Source organism: Adiantum capillus-veneris, chromosome 1 (assembly GCF_014529385.1).
Source record: "Adiantum capillus-veneris isolate H3 chromosome 1, ASM1452938v2, whole genome shotgun sequence".
Taxonomy (NCBI): Eukaryota; Viridiplantae; Streptophyta; class Polypodiopsida; order Polypodiales; family Pteridaceae; genus Adiantum; species Adiantum capillus-veneris.
Genome location: NC_140931.1, coordinates 156,822,122 through 156,839,994, shown reverse-complemented (window position 1 = coordinate 156,839,994; position 17,873 = coordinate 156,822,122). Strand labels below are relative to the sequence as shown.

The following is a 17,873-nucleotide window of genomic DNA, read 5'->3' as shown; positions in this document are numbered from 1 at the left end:
TCCCATGAACTGGGTAGAGAGCATAACAAGAAGATAGATTTGAGTTCATCGTCAAACTCCTTAAAGCCTTGAGATGTTAGCTGACTGAACAAGGAGTTGAACTCATTTAAGTGACCAGAAACTGTGCTACCTTCTTTCATGTTGAGCTTCATAAGCTTTTTCATGAGAAAAACTTTGTTGGATGCACTTTTGCTCTCCTATGCTGAGCATAAGCTATCCCAAAGTTCCTTGGTTGTTTTCTTTCTATGATAGTGAAGAAGACTAACTCGGCTAGATGTAGACGTATCGTAGCCATGGCTTTTGCATCCAAAAGCTCCCATTGAGCTTGTGTATAATCATCATCCTTTGCGCGCTCTTTCAACGGTTCTGAGAGGCCTTTGTTTATCAAAACATCTTTCATGCGCTCTTTCCACATGGTGAAGTTGCTGCCATCGAACTTCCAAATGAAATACTCCTCCTTTTCTAAAGAAGAAGCCATCACTGACAAGAGGGTTTGAGAGGTGCCAAACTATGGCAAGAAGCTGTAGAATTTTGGGCAGAGTAACCTTTGTATCGGGAGTAAAATCTCAACCGAAATAGACTCAAAAGTGCCAAAAACGAAAGTCACGAATCGCAGGAAGTAAATCTGGCAGAGTCTCCTTTGTATGAGGAGTCAAAACTCAACTCAAAATACAAATAAATGTGCCAACTGCACTAATTGGGCATCTGTTGCACAAAACCACTACTGTGTGACTGCCAACTCGGTGTCAAAAGCATAAATAACCGTCCAGATACATATCCTATGGCGAGGGTACCGTAAAGAGGAACTCCAGCTACCTGTATCACCGAAGGTGTCTCAACACTCGAGCACATCCCAGCTCAAAGAAAACCTCATGCTATCGACCCTCCAAAGGCTAATGCAGAAAAAACTAGATTAGCCAGAGTCTCAGAAAGGGCTCTTCCGGTCCGAGTCACATAAACGGCCGGGAAAAACTGCCAAAATAGACAAAAAATGGCTCCACACGTAGTACAGTGGGCAGTGTCCACAACTCAACGTACATGAGTAAAACCGTGCTCAAACAGGCGCCAAGAACTGCTGCATACAGTGAAAGTGATCCATGCAAGGATTTCTGCTCTCAAAAGAGCTCAGTAGCACTATGTGTGCTCACAACAAAATGCATATGTCAATGCATCTGTCCGTAGAGAATTTGCTGTCGAAATGACTACCAAATCGCCTGTGAAAGCGCTGTGTCTGGTAACCTGGAGAATCTGTGAGTGAATGGGCTGAAAACCCCCTGTAGCCTATAACCTGCATGTCGGTGTCGCTATGTACCAATTTCTGCCGCCGGGCAGAAATATGCTAGTCGAATAGCCCGCCAAAGGTGTCGTATCCATAAACTATGTCTTATAGTGTGATCGGTGCGCTCGATGCCGATGCCGGGTGTCACTCCTCTATGATAGAGGTACCTCATCCGTGCATGTCGCAAGCACGATCATCGATCGCGGGAACGCACTCATCTGGGGAAATGCCTAGTGTCTGGGTCGGATGTCGGAGATCCGCCGCAATGAGCAGTGTTGAGCCGGTGCGCATGAGCGGTGTCGATGTCGATGTCGCCTTCCACAGCCGGGCGCAAGTGGCTAGCCGAGTAGCCGTAAAACACCAATGCTCGAAGCCGATATTGAGCGGTCAATGTTGAGTCGGATCGGTATCGATCGGAGATCTTGCTCGATCTATCAAGATCGCTCTCAAGCTTGTCAGACTCGGGAGTGGACGTCGAAGTCGGATGACGATGTCAAAGAAGTCGATGACAAAGTTGGAGAATAGCTGACGTCAATGATGAGACTCTGGTATCTCCCAATCTCTCTCTCTCTCTCTCTCTCTCTCTCTCTCTGTCGATGTTTAAGAGAGTTGTGTGTGTGGCTGTCGACATGTTTGGTGGGAATGGGGGGTTACACACATAGTGTAATGAGGTGATTTTTGTTATAAAAAAATTACTGTCGATTACTTCCTGCAGTTTCAGAGTCGAGGACTGTGTGTGTGTGTGTGTGTGTGCTCGCGCTCGTCCTCTACTACTGCAGCTCGCTCAATGCCACGCACACACAGAGTGTGTGTGTGATGCCAGGCTCGGATTGCCAGACTGCAATCCCCCCCAAGCTACTCCAAGCCTTCAATTCGATGCTGCCTCGACTCTATCTCCTTATGCCCCTATCTGCTCAATGTCTTGGGCTGCTCAACCTAAGAGATCGACAACGCTGGCCTGTGTGTGAGCCCTGCCAAATCGACGAGCTGGCCCGATTATGCTTCGATTTGAAGCTATCGACTTCTGCTATGCTTTCCTAAGCTGCACCCGATTGCTCTCCAAGCTCTGCACTCTCAACTCGATTCTAAGTCTTGCTTCATTTACTTGAAAAGATTCATACCGGATTCCTTGGCTGCCTTAATTGGCTATGTTCACTGCCACTCGTGACCTGCTCTCGACTTGACCTGTAGCTCTCCCTTGCTTTGCAAAGCTTGCCATGAAGACCTCCAAGCTTCCAATTTTGTTGGGCTTGCCTTCAGCTCCTGCTATTTCTCGTTTGCTTGACAACACTCGCCTTCAAGCTCAACAACCTGCCGATCTCGAATTCCCTGCTGAGACTCCATGCTTCCAAGGGCAGCTGTACACGCAGTGATGGGTAGCGGGATTGGTAATTCAAGCTCTGATACCAATTGTTGTACGTGTGTAGCGCGTGTACAGAGTGTGTGCAAGAGAGGGGAAGAAGAGAATGGGGAAGGGGATGATACACAGACAGCCTGTGTTTGGGTTAGTGGAGAAGAAAGATAGAGACAACCCACTCTCTTTTTCTCCCTATATTGATTAGGTGAAATCAAGTGTACAAGGGTGGTTTCCCACGGCCACCTGGCCTACACCCCAACACTACTGACCCTGACTTTAGAGACATAATTTCAGCCCTTGCTTCTGGGAAGAAAGAGGAACCATTCACCTTGCAGGATGGTTATCTTCTCCATGGAAATAGGCTATGTGTTACCCATTCCCTTTGTGAGATAGTTATGTATGAATCCCATGCTCCCCCCTATGCGGGGCATAGAGGCATTCAACCGACTCTCCGAGGAGTGGAGACGTATTTCTATTGGCCTACCATGAAAGTGGACATACAAGAGTATGTTTCAAAATGTGTGGTATGCCAAAAGACTAAGTATGATAGAGGGAAGCAACCTGGATTACTCCAGTCATTGCCTATCCCAAATTCACCATGGGAGAGTATATCCATAGATTTCATCTTTGGATTGCCCAAGTCTACCCATGGGAATATGGGAATATGGACAATAGTCGACAGGTTTAGCAAGCAAGCATACTTTATTCCTGTCAAAAAGACTATTAAGGCACACCAAATGGCAACTCTCTTCAGATATCAGATTTTCAAACACCATGGATTACCAACATCCATCATGTCAGATAGAGATCCTAGAATGACCAGTAATTTCTAGAAAGGTCTCTTTGAAAATATAGGAACAAGATTGAATTTATCTTTGGCCTATCACTCACAAATGGATGGCCAAAGTGAGATAGCCAATCTTACAATACTCGATCTGTCAAAATTTTTGTTACTGAAGTAGATCAACGCTCACAATGGGAAAAGTACTTACCTATTTTAGAGTATGCCTACAATAATATTGTACATACTTCTTCAAGAAAAGCACCTTTTGAGATCATTGAGGGGAGACCTAAAAGTCCCTTGCTACTCAAAGTACATGGGAAGATCTTCGCCTGTCGATGAGTATAGCCATGACCTACAAGAATCTTTTCAAAAGATCAAGGAGGCTATATCCATCTCTCAACAAAGGCAGAAAGCTCCTACTGACAAGCACAGAAGGGCCTAAACATTCAAAGAAAATAATTGGGTCTTGCTTAAGTTTCCTAAGGCTTAATTGAGGCAAACCACGGGTAAAAATCCTACGCGCCATCAAAAGTATTATGCTAAGCTAGCAAAAAGATACTATGGTCCCTTTCAAATTTTGAAGCCTATCAATGAGACGGCCTACCAACTCAAGTTGCCCAACCATTGGCTCATACAAAATGATTTTCATGTGAGCCTACTCAAGCCCTACAAAGGAGAGCCACCAAGTGAACCAATTATTGAGGACCCTCCCAAAGTTGAAGACCAAGAAGAGGTGCTACAACCCGAAGCTATCCTTTAGCGTCGTGAAGACAAGGTACTACAACATTGTAAGATTATCCAACGGCATCTTATTAAGTTCTAAAATTATCCTTTTCAAGATGCTCAATGGGTGCAAGGAATATAGATTAAGGATAGTATGAACTTTGTCAATGCTTACAATGCTACATTAGAGTAAGCAAATGTACAAATTTCTTTTAAATGACCCATGTTTTTGCCTTATAAGAGTAGTTCTCTTTTTAATTGTGCATAAATTTAAATAGTATGCATGCTTAGAATCATGTTTGTGATGACGATGTCTCTCAAACACCAAGTAGAATTTGTCACTCTACTTTGGGAGAATGAAATGGACTAATGAGCAGACATGCTTGCAACAGCTATGTCTCCCAAGCACCAAATGGATTAGTCATCCATCTTGGAAAGATGTCATAGATTAAAAAGGGATCCTCTACCCGCTAAGTAAGATTGACTAATGATTTTCTCATATTAAACTAATCATTTAATGTGGGAGAATAGACAGGAACAAGGGTTAAGATATAGACATGTGCTTATAGATCTATCTCAACACGGGGCCAATGGTAAAGGGGCCCAAATGAGAGATGGTCTATCAAAGAGAAAGGCTAACCAATGGAGCATAAATTCCTTAGGGTTAGCTTCATTGAAGACCTCCAATAGTTAGTGTAAAAGTCCTTTGACCTTAGGTAAGCTAGGGCTGAGCTTGAGGTGGGAACTTGGCCCAAGCTTAAGGTGCCTGAGGTGCTTGTCGTGCTTGATGACTGAGGTGCTTGAGTTTCTTGATGATTGAGATGCTTGAGGTGCTTGATGATTGGGATGCTTGAGGTGCTTGTCATGCTTGAGATGCTAGGGTTCTACTTGAGGTGGGAACTCGGCCCAAGATTGAGGGGGGGCTTAAGGGCCAAGCTTGTGGTGGGAACCCAACCCAAGGTTGAGTGGCTTGAGGTGTGCAAAAGTCAATGCCAATTCCTAAAAGGAGGGGGAGAGCCCTACATGAGGGGGGATGAGAGAGAACACACACACACACACACACACACACTCAACAAGGCATGCCTAGTCCAAAGAAAGCAAAAGCGACACTTGTCAAGTTCCTCCTCATGTTGCCCTCATGGTGTGCCTGAAGCCTATTGGTTGGCCAACCAAGGGGTCCAATGATAATTTAGAATATTTAATTAATTTTTTTTTCATTTATCAAGTCCTCTCTCTCAAAGGGGAAGGGGGGACACTTGTCCCAAGGCTACCCTTGTTATTTGTAATGCCTCCTGCTTGTGATATGCTAGGCCTGGAGGGCTCCAATGAGCTTCAAGCATGAGCTACAAAGTGGGGTTGACCAAGGAAGCTATGGGATTTCTTAGGGGGTATACTCTCCCATACACACACACACACACACACACCTCATTGTATGAAGTGCAAAGTGCAAGAGCTCCCTCTCCTCCTCGAAGCAAGTAGAGAGGTTGAGAGCCTACAACAACACTCTTGGCTATGGAGTGCAAATCTAACCAAGAGACATGTTTCAATGCTTAAGCTTTTCATCTTCATTACTATGCTATTATGTATGCTAACAAGAAGAGTTATGATAAGTGAGGAACTAATTCTTTCTCCTATGAAATGTTTCTTCTTCCTCCTCCCTACCCTCATTCCCTGCTAAGTCTCTCCACCTTCGAAGGTGTTTGAGGTCTTGGGACTGAGGTTTGGGATAGCTAAAGCTTTCCATAAAGTTTATGTTATGCTTGTGATGCATGAAGTTTTCCATCTTCATTGCATCACCTAGGTCACAAGGAACACAAAGATTGTATTGTAACAAGTCTCTCTTGATGGGAGAAATCCTAATACAAATGCCTATTGGAGGGGCAATCGGCTCCACATAAATCCGTTCCTCAACTGTTGTCATGTTCTCTAAATTTTCTCTCTTGCAAAAGTATTGTTCATGCCAAGTTAACTAATTGCTATGTTTATGTTGTTATCTTCAATTATGATCACCCCTATGCTCATAAAGTAATTTCTCAAAAGTATTCTCTCTAATTTGCACCACTCTCAAGTTAATAGGCCAATTCCATTACAGAGGGAGACATGTTATTGTAGATACCATGAGTAGTTTCAGATTATGTATGATGTGTTGCGTGTTTTTTTGGGGCATGCTGGAAAGGTCGCGACGGGGCCACGAGACTTCATCCACTCTTTGTTATGTCAGGGTGTATATGGAGCCTCCTACCATCAGATGTTGTGTGTGGAGGGCAAGTTGTCCAATGTGGGGATCTTGCGCGACTTCCATTTTTCATAGATGATGATGATGCAGGTGGGATAGTTACATGGTAGCAGTATAACTACCAGACATACATAGGTCTTCGAGGTGGCACATCTCGTATAGGTTGCGGCTCACATATCATACTCCGCCACGTCCCCACTTCATGCAGGCTTTTTGGTCTGCTGTGTATCCATATGTGCTTGCCTTTCCGCCTTCTTGATTGGCACTGTGGTCTCTGTCATGGATTTTGCAGAGAGCTACACCTTTGCTCCACAGCAGGAGATGCAATCCAAATACTACTTCTCTGAGAAGGTAGAAATTATAATAGTTTGATAACTTTACGTTTGCTTTGCATTTATAGCCACATTATGTAATCACATTGTTTCATTCACTCTAACCTTTTTAAATGCTCTTGAAGGTAACAATCCTTGTCCATATATCTTGTTGTCATGCAAGGACGGCAGTTGATGGACTGGAGAGCTCTGAGGACTCATGAGTGATTATATGTGAGTACCATTTCTACATCAGTGATAATCGCTCGACAGTGCACAGTTTGTGCAACATTTTTTCCAGCAGCATGATCGGTTCCTTCATGAGTGCCACATCTCATTCTCTTGACGTTATATTTGGTCGAATGGTTGTGGTGTGCAAATCAAAAGCGCACGTCAGTTCTTCTGGTTGTACATATGGCGCCATAGTAGTGGCATACATTGCATTTGGAGCCTCTTTGAGTCAGGGCATGGAAAGGGAGAGCACGATGGTGCAAGTGCTTGTGTGAAGCGTGCTCTCTGATGATATGAGTTCGACATGACAGTGATTGATTTAGAGATGCTAGACTGTTTGAGGAGTGGTGCTCACAACACATGGCACATGACTCATCTCCACGTAGTGGATGCTCAGTGAGGAGGTTCTTTTGGTGTGTGGATAGCCAAGATATTGATCTACTAGCTAGGATTGTGACACAGTAGCAGGTACACTCCAGTTGCACAGCATTTGGAGCACCACAGCTAAGGATCCCACTATCTTTACTAGGCATCACTCATGCTTTTGCGATACCTCCGTACATGGTGAGTGGGCAGATTGCAACATGACAGAGTGGCATGATAGGTGGATTCTATCACAGGGTATGACCATGTCATAATAACTAATGTAGCATTTAATGGCCTAATAACTTATGTGTAGCAGAAATTAGCATGAACATAGTGGGCATTTCATTAGAATAGATTCCTAATGAGAATTACAAGAGTGCTTGGGTGGAGAGAGCAACAAAAACCATAACACCTAGTTAGATAGCATCGACAATACTTTCAAAAGAGAGAGAAATTAAGCTATTGACAACAGTTGAGGACCGGATTTGCATGGAGCCGGTCCCCCCTCCAAAAGGCTTTGTATTATGGTTTCTCCCATCAAGAGAGACATTGTACAATACAATTCTTTGTGTTCCTTCAAGACTAGCTAGTGCAATGAAGATGGAAGCTTCATGCACCAAGCAAAACACTTAATCAAACACAACTTGAATTATCCCCGTTCTCAGACCCAAGACCTCACACACCTTCGAAGATGGTGAGAGCTAGCAGGGTATGAGAGTAGATTGAGAGGAAGAAGGAGTATCTTACGAGAAAGATGTACATCTCCTCACATAATCACTCATATTAGCATAGCTTAGCTTAGTAATTAGCTTGGTAGAGGAGATGAGCATGCATTGAAGCTTGGCTCTTGGTTGGATTTGCATCCACATGCCAAGAGAGTGTTGATGTAGGCTTCTATCTCACAAGCTTGGAGTAGGTGATGAGCTCTCCATTAAAGCTTGGGAGTAGATAGAGTATTCTTCCTTCACACATCGTCCAGTGTGAGTGTGTGTGTGTCAATGCCAAGCAAAAATCAGCCCCCTCTCTCTCTTGGGTGAGCCCTTGTTGCTAATTTGGTCTGGCTTTTGCCTCATTGGACCTCCCCAAGTCAAGCCAATGGGTATTAAGCAACATAAGTGATAGCCTTTTGACATGTGTCCCCCTTTACCCTTTTGTGAGAGCTTTAGGTAATTAAATAATTAAACTAAACTCTCATTGGACCCCTTTGCCTCCTGGCCAATAGAAATCAGGCAAGCCATGGGGCTTCTGAATGCTCATTGGACCCTTTGGGAGACTGCCCAATAGTCTTCTAGGAGACTTAATTCTCATTGGTTTCTTTTATTAAATGTTTTTAAATTAATTAAACTACATTTACTCTAGCTTAATTCTCATTGGTCCACTTCAAGGGTCTTCCAATAGGAATTGGGCACACCTTGTGGGCATCTGGGCTAGGGAGCTGACATGTGTCCCTCATTGCCTTTGTGTAAAGGGAGCCTGTGTGTGTGTGTGTGGCTTTCTCTCTCATCCCCTACCTTTGGGGCTCGCCCCCTCCCATGTAGGGATGTGCAAAGACTTTTAGGGCACACACAAAGCATCCAATTTTCCCTAGGGTTGACCTTTGGACACAACCTTTGAATTTTGGAACCTTAGCATTTTGGAAGTCTTAATGGGCTGAACCTTAGGGTATTTTTAGCCCATTGTTGCACATGGATCTTTTGCAGATGGCCCCCCCTTTGGATCCCTATTTTCCCTCCTTTGGATCCCTACTGTGGCCGGTCTGCTAGCTTAACCAATATTCTAGCTTTTTCTCCCCTGGCACTTCCCCACATCTATGATCAGTTTAATATGAGAAAATCATTTAGGAGAATTAGATATTGATTATTATGACATTACCTCTCTCTTGAAGTCATAGTCGTCCTCGACTATGGTGTAGAGAAGATAAAGCATATTCATGAGTCCTTTTCTTAGCGGGTAGAGGATCCCTATGTTACCCTACGACATCATTCCATAATGGATGACTAGTCCATTTGGCGGTTGAGAGCCTGAGGCTGCCGCAAGCATGTCTGCACATTAGTCCTATCAATCTTCCATAGTAGAGTGACAAGCTCTACTTGGTGTTTGGGAGACGTCGTCTCCGCAAACTTGATCTAAGCATGCATACTACTTCATTTTTATGCACAAATAAAGAAAAAGAGAGTCTTATAAGACAAAATTTTTGTTCATTTTTAACATTTTGTACATTTTCTTACTCTTGGGAAGCATTGTAAGCATTGACAAGGTTTAGGTTATCCTTTAATTGTATGCCTTGCATCCATCTAGCATCTTCAAAAGCATAATTTTTAAACTTAATAAGATATCGTCGGATAGTCTTACCACCTCTTAATACCTTGTCTTCATGTCGGAGAATGGACTCGGGCTGCAGCACCTCCTCTTGGTCCTCGATCTCCGGTGGGTCTTCAATAGTTGGTTCTTGAGGTGGCTCTCCTTTGTAAGGCTTTAATAGGCTCACATGAAAAGCATTGTGTATGAGCCAATGATTGGGAAACTTAAGTTGATAGGCCATCTCATTGATTGGCCTAAGAATCTGGAAGGGACCATAGTACCTTTTTGCTAGTTTAGCATAGTACTTTTGGTGGCCCGTAGGATTCTTGCCCGTCGTGTGCCTTAATCGAGCCTTGGGAAACTTTAACAAGACCCAATCGTTTTCTTTAAAGGCTTGGGCTCTTCTGTGCTTGTCAGCAGCAGCCTTTTGCCTTTGCTGTGAGATAGAGATAGCATCCTTAATCTTTTGGAAAGATTCTTGTAGGTCTCGGCTATACTCATCTGTAGCGAAGATCTTCCCATGTACCTTAAGTAGCAAGGGACTTTTTGATCTTCCCTCAACTACCTTGAAAGGTGCTTTTCCTGTGGAAGTATGTACAGTGTTATTGTAAGCATACTCTACTAAGGGTAAGTACTTCTCCCATTGGGATCTTTGATCTACTTCCGTTACATAGGCTTTTAGTAGATTGAGAATGGTTAGGTTAGCTATTTCACTTTGGCCATCAGTTTGTGGATGATAGGACGAAGAGAACTTTAGCCTTGTTCCTAAATTCTCAAAGAGACCCTTCCAGAAATTACTGGTCATTCTAGGATCTCTATCCGACACTATGGACATTGGCAAGCCATGGTACTTGAAAATTTGTGAAATGAAGAGGGTTGCCATTTGATGGGCTTTGATAGTCTTTTTGACAGGTATAAAATGAGCTTGTTTACTGAACCTGTCTACTATCGTCCATATTCCCGTATTCCCATGGATAGACTTAGGCAATCCAAAGATCAAATCCATGGATATGCTCTCCCATGGTGAATTAGGGATTGGCAAGGGTTGAAGCAATCCAGGTTGCTTCCCTCTATCAAATTTTGTCTTTTGACATACCACACATTTGGAAACATACTCTTGTATGTTCACTTTCATGGTAGGCCAATAGAAATATGTTTCAATTCTCTTTAAGGTAGACTGAATCCCTCTATGCCCCTCATACGGGGGAGCATGAGATTCATACATTACTTTCTCACGTAGTGAGTTAGTAACGCATAGTCTATTTCCATAGAGAAGATAACCATCTTGTAAAGTAAATGGTTCTTCTTTCTTCCCTAATGCAAGGGCTGAAATCACATCTCTAAAATCGGGATCAATAGCATACTCATCTATCATTGAAGATAGATCATTGTGAGTTGCTATGGAAACCGCATTCACTCTCGGTCGTCTTGAGAGTGCATCGGCAACTTGATTATGCTTGCCAGCAATGTGCGCAATATGAAAATGAAATTGCGAAAGGAAATTCGCCCACCTCATTTGTTTATTGGAGAGCTTGGTCTGTGTCATGAAGTACTTAAGACTTTGGTGATCCGTTCGCAGAATGAAAGGAGTCCCCAATAAATAGTGCTTCCATGAGTCTAAGGCATGTAGAATTGCAAGGAGTTCCTTTTCGTATATGCCTAGAGCTTGCTCAACAGGGTCGAGCCTTCGACTCTCATAGCCTATGGCGTGCCCTTCTTGGAGCAAAACAGCTCCAAGGCAATCACCACAAGCATCACATTGGACCTCAAATGGTTTTGAGAGATCCGGTAGTGTAAGCACAGGTTGAGAGATAAGATTTTATTTAAGCTTTTCGAAAGCATTGTTCTCCTTAGCAGACCATGTATACCTAACACTTTTCTTTGTTAGGTCATGTAATGGTCCCGCAATTTGTGAGAACTTTTCTATGAAGCGTCTATAGTATGCACACATACCTATAAAGCTTCTTAGTTCATGAAGATTCCTTGGTTTAGGCCATCCTTTTATTACCTCTCACTTGGATGGATCCATTTGGATGCCATCTTGAGAGATAATGTGACCTAAATACTGAATCTGTTGCAATAAAAATTCACTTTTCTTTCGATTAACATAAAGTTTATTCTCTCTTAAAACTTGAAATATTACATGGAGGTGTTGCTTGTGTTCCTCCAATGAATTAGAGTAGATGATAATATCATCAAAGAACACTCCAGTGAAGGTTCGATGAGGCCTGAACAGCTTCTCCATCAAGCGGTTGAATGTGGTTGGTGCATTGGTCAAGCCAAAAGGCATGACAATGTATTCGTAAAGACCAAATGTAGTACGAAATGCGGTCTTTACAATGTCTTGATCAACTATCCTTATTTGATGATAGCCACTTTTTAGGTCAATCCTACTGAAGTAGGTCGATCCTTGTAGCTTATCAAATAGGTCTTCTACCCGTGGAACGGGAAACCTATTCTTGATAGTGATCCTATTTAGTGCCCTATAGTCGACACACATACGATATGTGTCGTCTTTCTTTTGCACTAATAGCACAGGTGAGCAAAATGGAGATGAGCTAGGCCTAACCATGCCCTTCTCAACTAACTCATGCACTTGCCGCATAATCTCCTCTTGTTGAGCTTGAGAAACTCTATAAGGAGGTTTATTAGGCGGTGAACTTCCTGGAAGAAGTTCAATTGCATGGTCATCATTACCTCGTTTAGGAGGTAGCTCACAAGGGATGTCGTCAATAAAAACATCTTGAAACCCCTTGAGAAAATTGGATAACTCTAATTCCTTTTGGTTGCTTTTATTTTCTTTTGCTAAAGCATTAGGTTCATGTCAAGGCTGGGGACTTGCTACGCGCCGTGTGCGAGCCACAAAGGCTCCTAGCACACAGTCATACAACAAACAAGCTCACAAGGAAGAATGGTGTGCCACTCACCTTCCTGCGTAGTTGCGAATGAAGGATTCCCACGCCGCGAAGAAGAGGGAGACGCCGCTACGCCGCGCTCAACCGCCTCGCCGCCGTCGTGCCGCCGCAACGCTTGATCACACACACACTCTCACACACTCTCTCTCTCTCTCTCTCTCTCTCTCTCTCACACGTACACACACACACACAAGGAGATGGTGAAGGAGAAGGTGGAGATGGAGCAAGAGCAGCTTCTATTGCACAATGAGAGAATGAGTAAAAATTAGGTTTAGAGGCTTTTATATGAGCTCACCCCATTCACACTTGGGCGCCCATACTTAGCCAACTAACTCCTTGAATATTCCAGTTAAAGTGCGTCTGTCATCGGCAATCACCCTTACCCTGTTTCTATTGGTCCGACAAGCCCGGTACCTGACTCTAAACAATACAACGTTTATAGATCATAGGGTGTCCGTGTGCCGTGAGGGTTAACATGCCCCCCTTCCTGATGTAGATTCCGTCCTCGGAAGCTATCCAGTTGAAGCTCGTTCGTCGAGATGGGAGAGCAGTCGACATGGATGTGCGTAGCCTTCTTCAATCACTGCAAAATCAAACAACAGTGCCACAGTAATTGCATTCTCATATACAATTAAAAATCATATGCAATTTTAGACAGACAAATTGATTGGTAACAGAATTTTAGACAATTTGTCAGCAATAAACATTAAATTGCAATATAATCAAATGCATAAACAGATGTAAAGGTAAAAAATTAAACAAGTCCGGGATCGCTAATTTAACGGTCAAAAGGCACTAGAGCTCGACTATTAATACCATGGGTAACTTCTCAATTTTTTCTGGTCAATTAAGTTGTTTAATCGCGAGAGCCAAGTATTTGATGTTCGAGGGCTGACTAGAGGCTATACCTAGAAGACCTTGTAGTTAAGCTACGATAAAAGGAATTTCTCATGAAATCATCGCCTGACTGATTACCTTTTCTTTGACCCCCCAAAGTCTTTTCACATTGACTCAATTTTGATGTGTGTGCTTATTTTGTATGCCTTGGGTTTTTTGCTTTTCAAGGAAAAGAGCCCACACTGGGAACCTCTAGGGCTCTAGTACCATAGGCGATACATGTGAGTGAAGTACCAATTTAAGCAGGGATTTCTCTTCCAGCTTAAAATTTTACATTGTGGCACTTTGATTTTTTGTTTGTTCATTTTCAGCATTTTAATTTTGTAACTTTGGGGGGTCATATAACACTGTTACCCTCCCCAGGCTCATCACATTAGTAAACTCCCTTTATAATACTTAAGCTAAAGGTCAATAGGGTTAAGCCCACTAGAAAGCCCTAGTACATTTCACACAATGCTGCCTAAATCGGATTAAGAACCTAATTAACCAGTGCTTATTAGGAAGGCATTCCCCATGGTATTAAGAGAAGATTTCTAATACCTATCTTGGTCAAACTAGCTTAGTCGGACTGCTTGATTTTTAAACCTAGACAAGTGATTATGACAAAACATTACATTGAATTAAATGTTTGATACTAAGCAAATGCGCTGAATATTATGCTACCAATCACAATCAAAGCAGACAAACATGGATGCAAAAAGATAAGGGCAATGCTAATGGACATAAAACACCTGTTTGTGTTGATGGTCGTGCTTGATTTGAAGTGTGAACGAGAGAAAGGTTCCATGAAGGTCCAAATCCTATCAATAGCAACACGCTCCTGTACACACTTGGAAACAAAAGGAATACCTCCAGAAGGCACATTAGTGGGAAAAGGTTCCAACACTTATTGAACACAACAAAAAACATAAGGAACCCTAACCTAATTATTTGCACTCCCCCTAAAGAGTCAAGGGAATAGGATATTGTAGAGGTTGGGGGGAAACCCTAAGGCTAAACCCCTATCCTCGTCGTCGAGATAAACAAAGTCATCATCCATGAGACCATATGTGCCATCCGTGTAGTCATGTAAATTTTCTTCTTCATCATAGGTGCCCATGTTTACTAAGAAGGTCACTAGACGCCTATAGTCATCTTGGTCAAAAGGGTAGGCTTGTGCAATGGGAGAAACGCTCTCTACTAAGTATGGATCAGACGTGGTCAAGAGACGTATCAGCCATTCTAACTCCTCAAAATTCCTCTCACATGCTAGCGTACCTATCAAATCCCATTCACATGCAAGCACTGGAAATACCATGTGAAATATTTGTGAAAAGTAACGAGGGTACCTCTCACCCAAGGCAGGAGTGGATGACTCTAGCGTACTAGCCATATCTGTACACGCAAATAGATAATGGTTAGAGTGCAAATATTACAAGGGTCGTGTTCTTGTGCATAATTTGTTTTTATGATTTGTGTGATGGCTCTTGCTCTTTTACGTTTTTATCTTGTTTTTGTGAGTATAAGGCTTTATATATACATTCCCTAAGATCGGAGATTAAGAGGTCAGGGAGAAAGGTTGAGAGGGAAGCAAGTGAATGATGGATGTCCACAAACACTCCCCCCTTCCTTGGGTAGATCATACCGTTTGAAATGAGCTTGTCACCCTTTGAAACCAATTGTTCCAGTTGGTAATAGGTGAGGATTTTTGCCAGTAGTTTTCTATTACCCTAGGTGCCTCGTCAAGTTGCAAGGGTGGTAAGGTACTCTCCCAGGATCAAACTTGAAGTGGTTTATCAGGTGATTATTGAACACTGGGAGGTGTGGATTCTTTTGTAGCTTCATTGACGTCCATTACTATAGAGGAGGCTGTGTAGAAGCTTTTACCTCTATGGATGTATTACATGAGGAGATAGAAGCTTCATGGAACTCCCTCCTTCCTGAGCTAGGTGGAATAAATTGGGTTTGCCTTGGAGCCCAAACTAGCTCTGGACTAGGTGTGTAGCATTCTGTGATCTTTCCCTTCCCACGGTCTGCCATTGGCTTTAGCGTTACACTGTTTGACTCATATGGGTTTGTTGTCGATAGGGAAGGACACATTTTACGTTTAGGTACCCAAATTTTCTCATTTCCATCATAGTATCCTTGGGCTTTTAATAGTCGTTTAGGAATCCAGCGCCACGTTTTCTTACATTTCTTGGAGCGAGTGGGACGTTTCTTACGAGGCTTCCGTTTTTTAGCATCAGCCATGGTTACTAAAGAAGCTTTAGGGACCCACTTGTATGCTTTCTTTGTTATATTAGGATGGTTCTTGTGTGTCTCAAGCTTTCTTTCAACTACATCAGTTGAAGATCTAGAGAGTTGGGCTATGGGGACGTATGGTTCAACCTCCTGGACATGCAATGTCTTGGGTTTTATTTCCTTAGGCAATATCTCAGGGACTATGGCTTGAGTGGTAGGGATAAGAGTTGGTTTTTGCGTTGTGACACCCCCAGTCCTCCAATCAATAGTGCATTTGGTGGCTATCATCCACGTGCGTCCTAGGTTTATATTACCCTCCATAGTTCCAGTAGGCATGACCAAAAAGTCTTGAGCTACAATTCCATTGTCATAACTAACAGAAGTGTGCCAGATTCCAAAAACCGTAGTTTTTTTCTTGTTGACACCCTTGACTTGGATAATACTCTCAGATAGAGGTGGCTTCCGTAACTGACACCACACCCCATAGGATAGCAGATTATATTTAGCACCCGTGTCCAATAAGGCGTTATATAGCACTTTTCCATAGGCACTATTTAACTCAATAGGGTATCGTAGAGGTGTGTCAGAGTCCAACCAATCCTCTTCGATTTCCACGTGGAATGCATTTGTGACTCCAAGGTTAGCCTCTCGTTTTTGTCTTATACGTTGTTGTCGCTCCTTAGCCTCAGCATGAGCTTGTATCTTCTTTAACTCGGTTTGTGCTTTGGCGGCCTTCTTTTGATGAATGGCCCGTAGTTCTTCTTGGCTTAAAGGATCATAATATCTTTTGAATTTACTCCCATTGAGGAATCCAATGGTTTCAACTCCATCAAGAGTTTCCACACGAAGGGTACCTTGTGGGGTAATTTCACATACTCTATATGGTCCTTTACCAGCATATTTCAACTTTTTCTTCTCTTTACGTACTCCATACATAAGGACTTTATCACCAACTTTGATGTCCTTGTCCTTCACATGGCGATCAAACCACTTCTTTCTCCTATCCTTTTCCACAAGAGCATTTTGCACAGCCAACTGTCTCTCTTCGTCTAGTTTTTCTAAGATATACAAACGCTCGGTTAAGGGGTTACCATTCCATCCTTCTTGCAAAGCTACCCTAAGACTAGGAATGACAAACTCCCAAGGCATAACCGCTTCTTGGCCGTATACCATTTTGAATGATGTACAATTAATAGCCACTTTATAAGCAGTACGATAAGCCCATAGAGCAGATGTCAACTTCAAATCCCAATCAGTGCGATGAGCTTCTACCGTCTTGGTTAAAATAGAGATTAGAGTCTTGTTGGTGCTCTCGGCTTGTCCATTAGCTTGCGGGTAATAAGGTGTAGACTTATGGTGGGATATCATAAAGGTCGTGGTAAGCTCTCTTATTACCTCATTTATAAAATGGGTACCGTTATCACTAACAATTTCAAAAGGGCAACCAAATCTTGTGATAATGTTCTCAAAAAGAAACTTAGCTGTTGTCCTCGCGTCAGCTTTTTGTGAAGCCTTAGCTTCAGCCCACTTTGTTACATAGTCCGTAGCAACTAGAATATATCGAGATTGAGTGTTGCGAGCTGCGGGACTAATTGGACCTACAAAGTCTAAGCCCCATTTTTCAAATGGTTGGGTTACTTTAATAGGATGTAAGGGCATTCTGTCTTTGCGCTGTGTGGTCTTGTAACGTTGGCACTCATCACACCCTTTTGTAAAAAGTGATGCATCCTTAAATAAAGTTGGCCACCAATAGCATGATTGCAGCACCTTTCTAGCAGTCAGGTCTCCTGAAAAATGTCCTCCTGCTATGCCCATATGTGCTTCTTGCAAGATATACAAATATTCATCCTCGCGGGCACAACGCCTAAGAATATCGTCCTTGCCTAGTCTATACAGAGTTCTGGCAATCACACAATAGGGTTCACATTCTTTTACTAGCCTTCGAGCGATATCCTTACGAAGTTCCTTGGGTGGAAAAACATTAACTAAAAAGTTAACAATGTTCTCACTCCATTCAGGCATAGTCTCAAGTATGAATAGGGAAGTATCGGGTAATTCATCATCAACTCCTGTGGGGGCTTCACCATTGGGTATGCGAGACAAATGATCAGCCATGACGTGCCTTTTACCGGGTCTCACTACAATCGTGAAATCAAACTCCAGAAGAATTAACAACCATCGTGTGATTTTTCCTGTGGAGCATGGCTTGTTTACCAGATACATCAACGCTTGATGATCCACATAAAATACAAA

At 42.8% G+C, this 17,873-nt stretch overlaps 1 pseudogene; it reads left to right on the top strand.

Moving 5' to 3' along the window:
* Positions 1–7,281: 7,281 nt before the first annotated feature.
* The window catches only part of LOC147465863 (uncharacterized), a 39,923-nt pseudogene continuing 29,331 nt past the window's right edge, over positions 7,282–17,873 (top strand).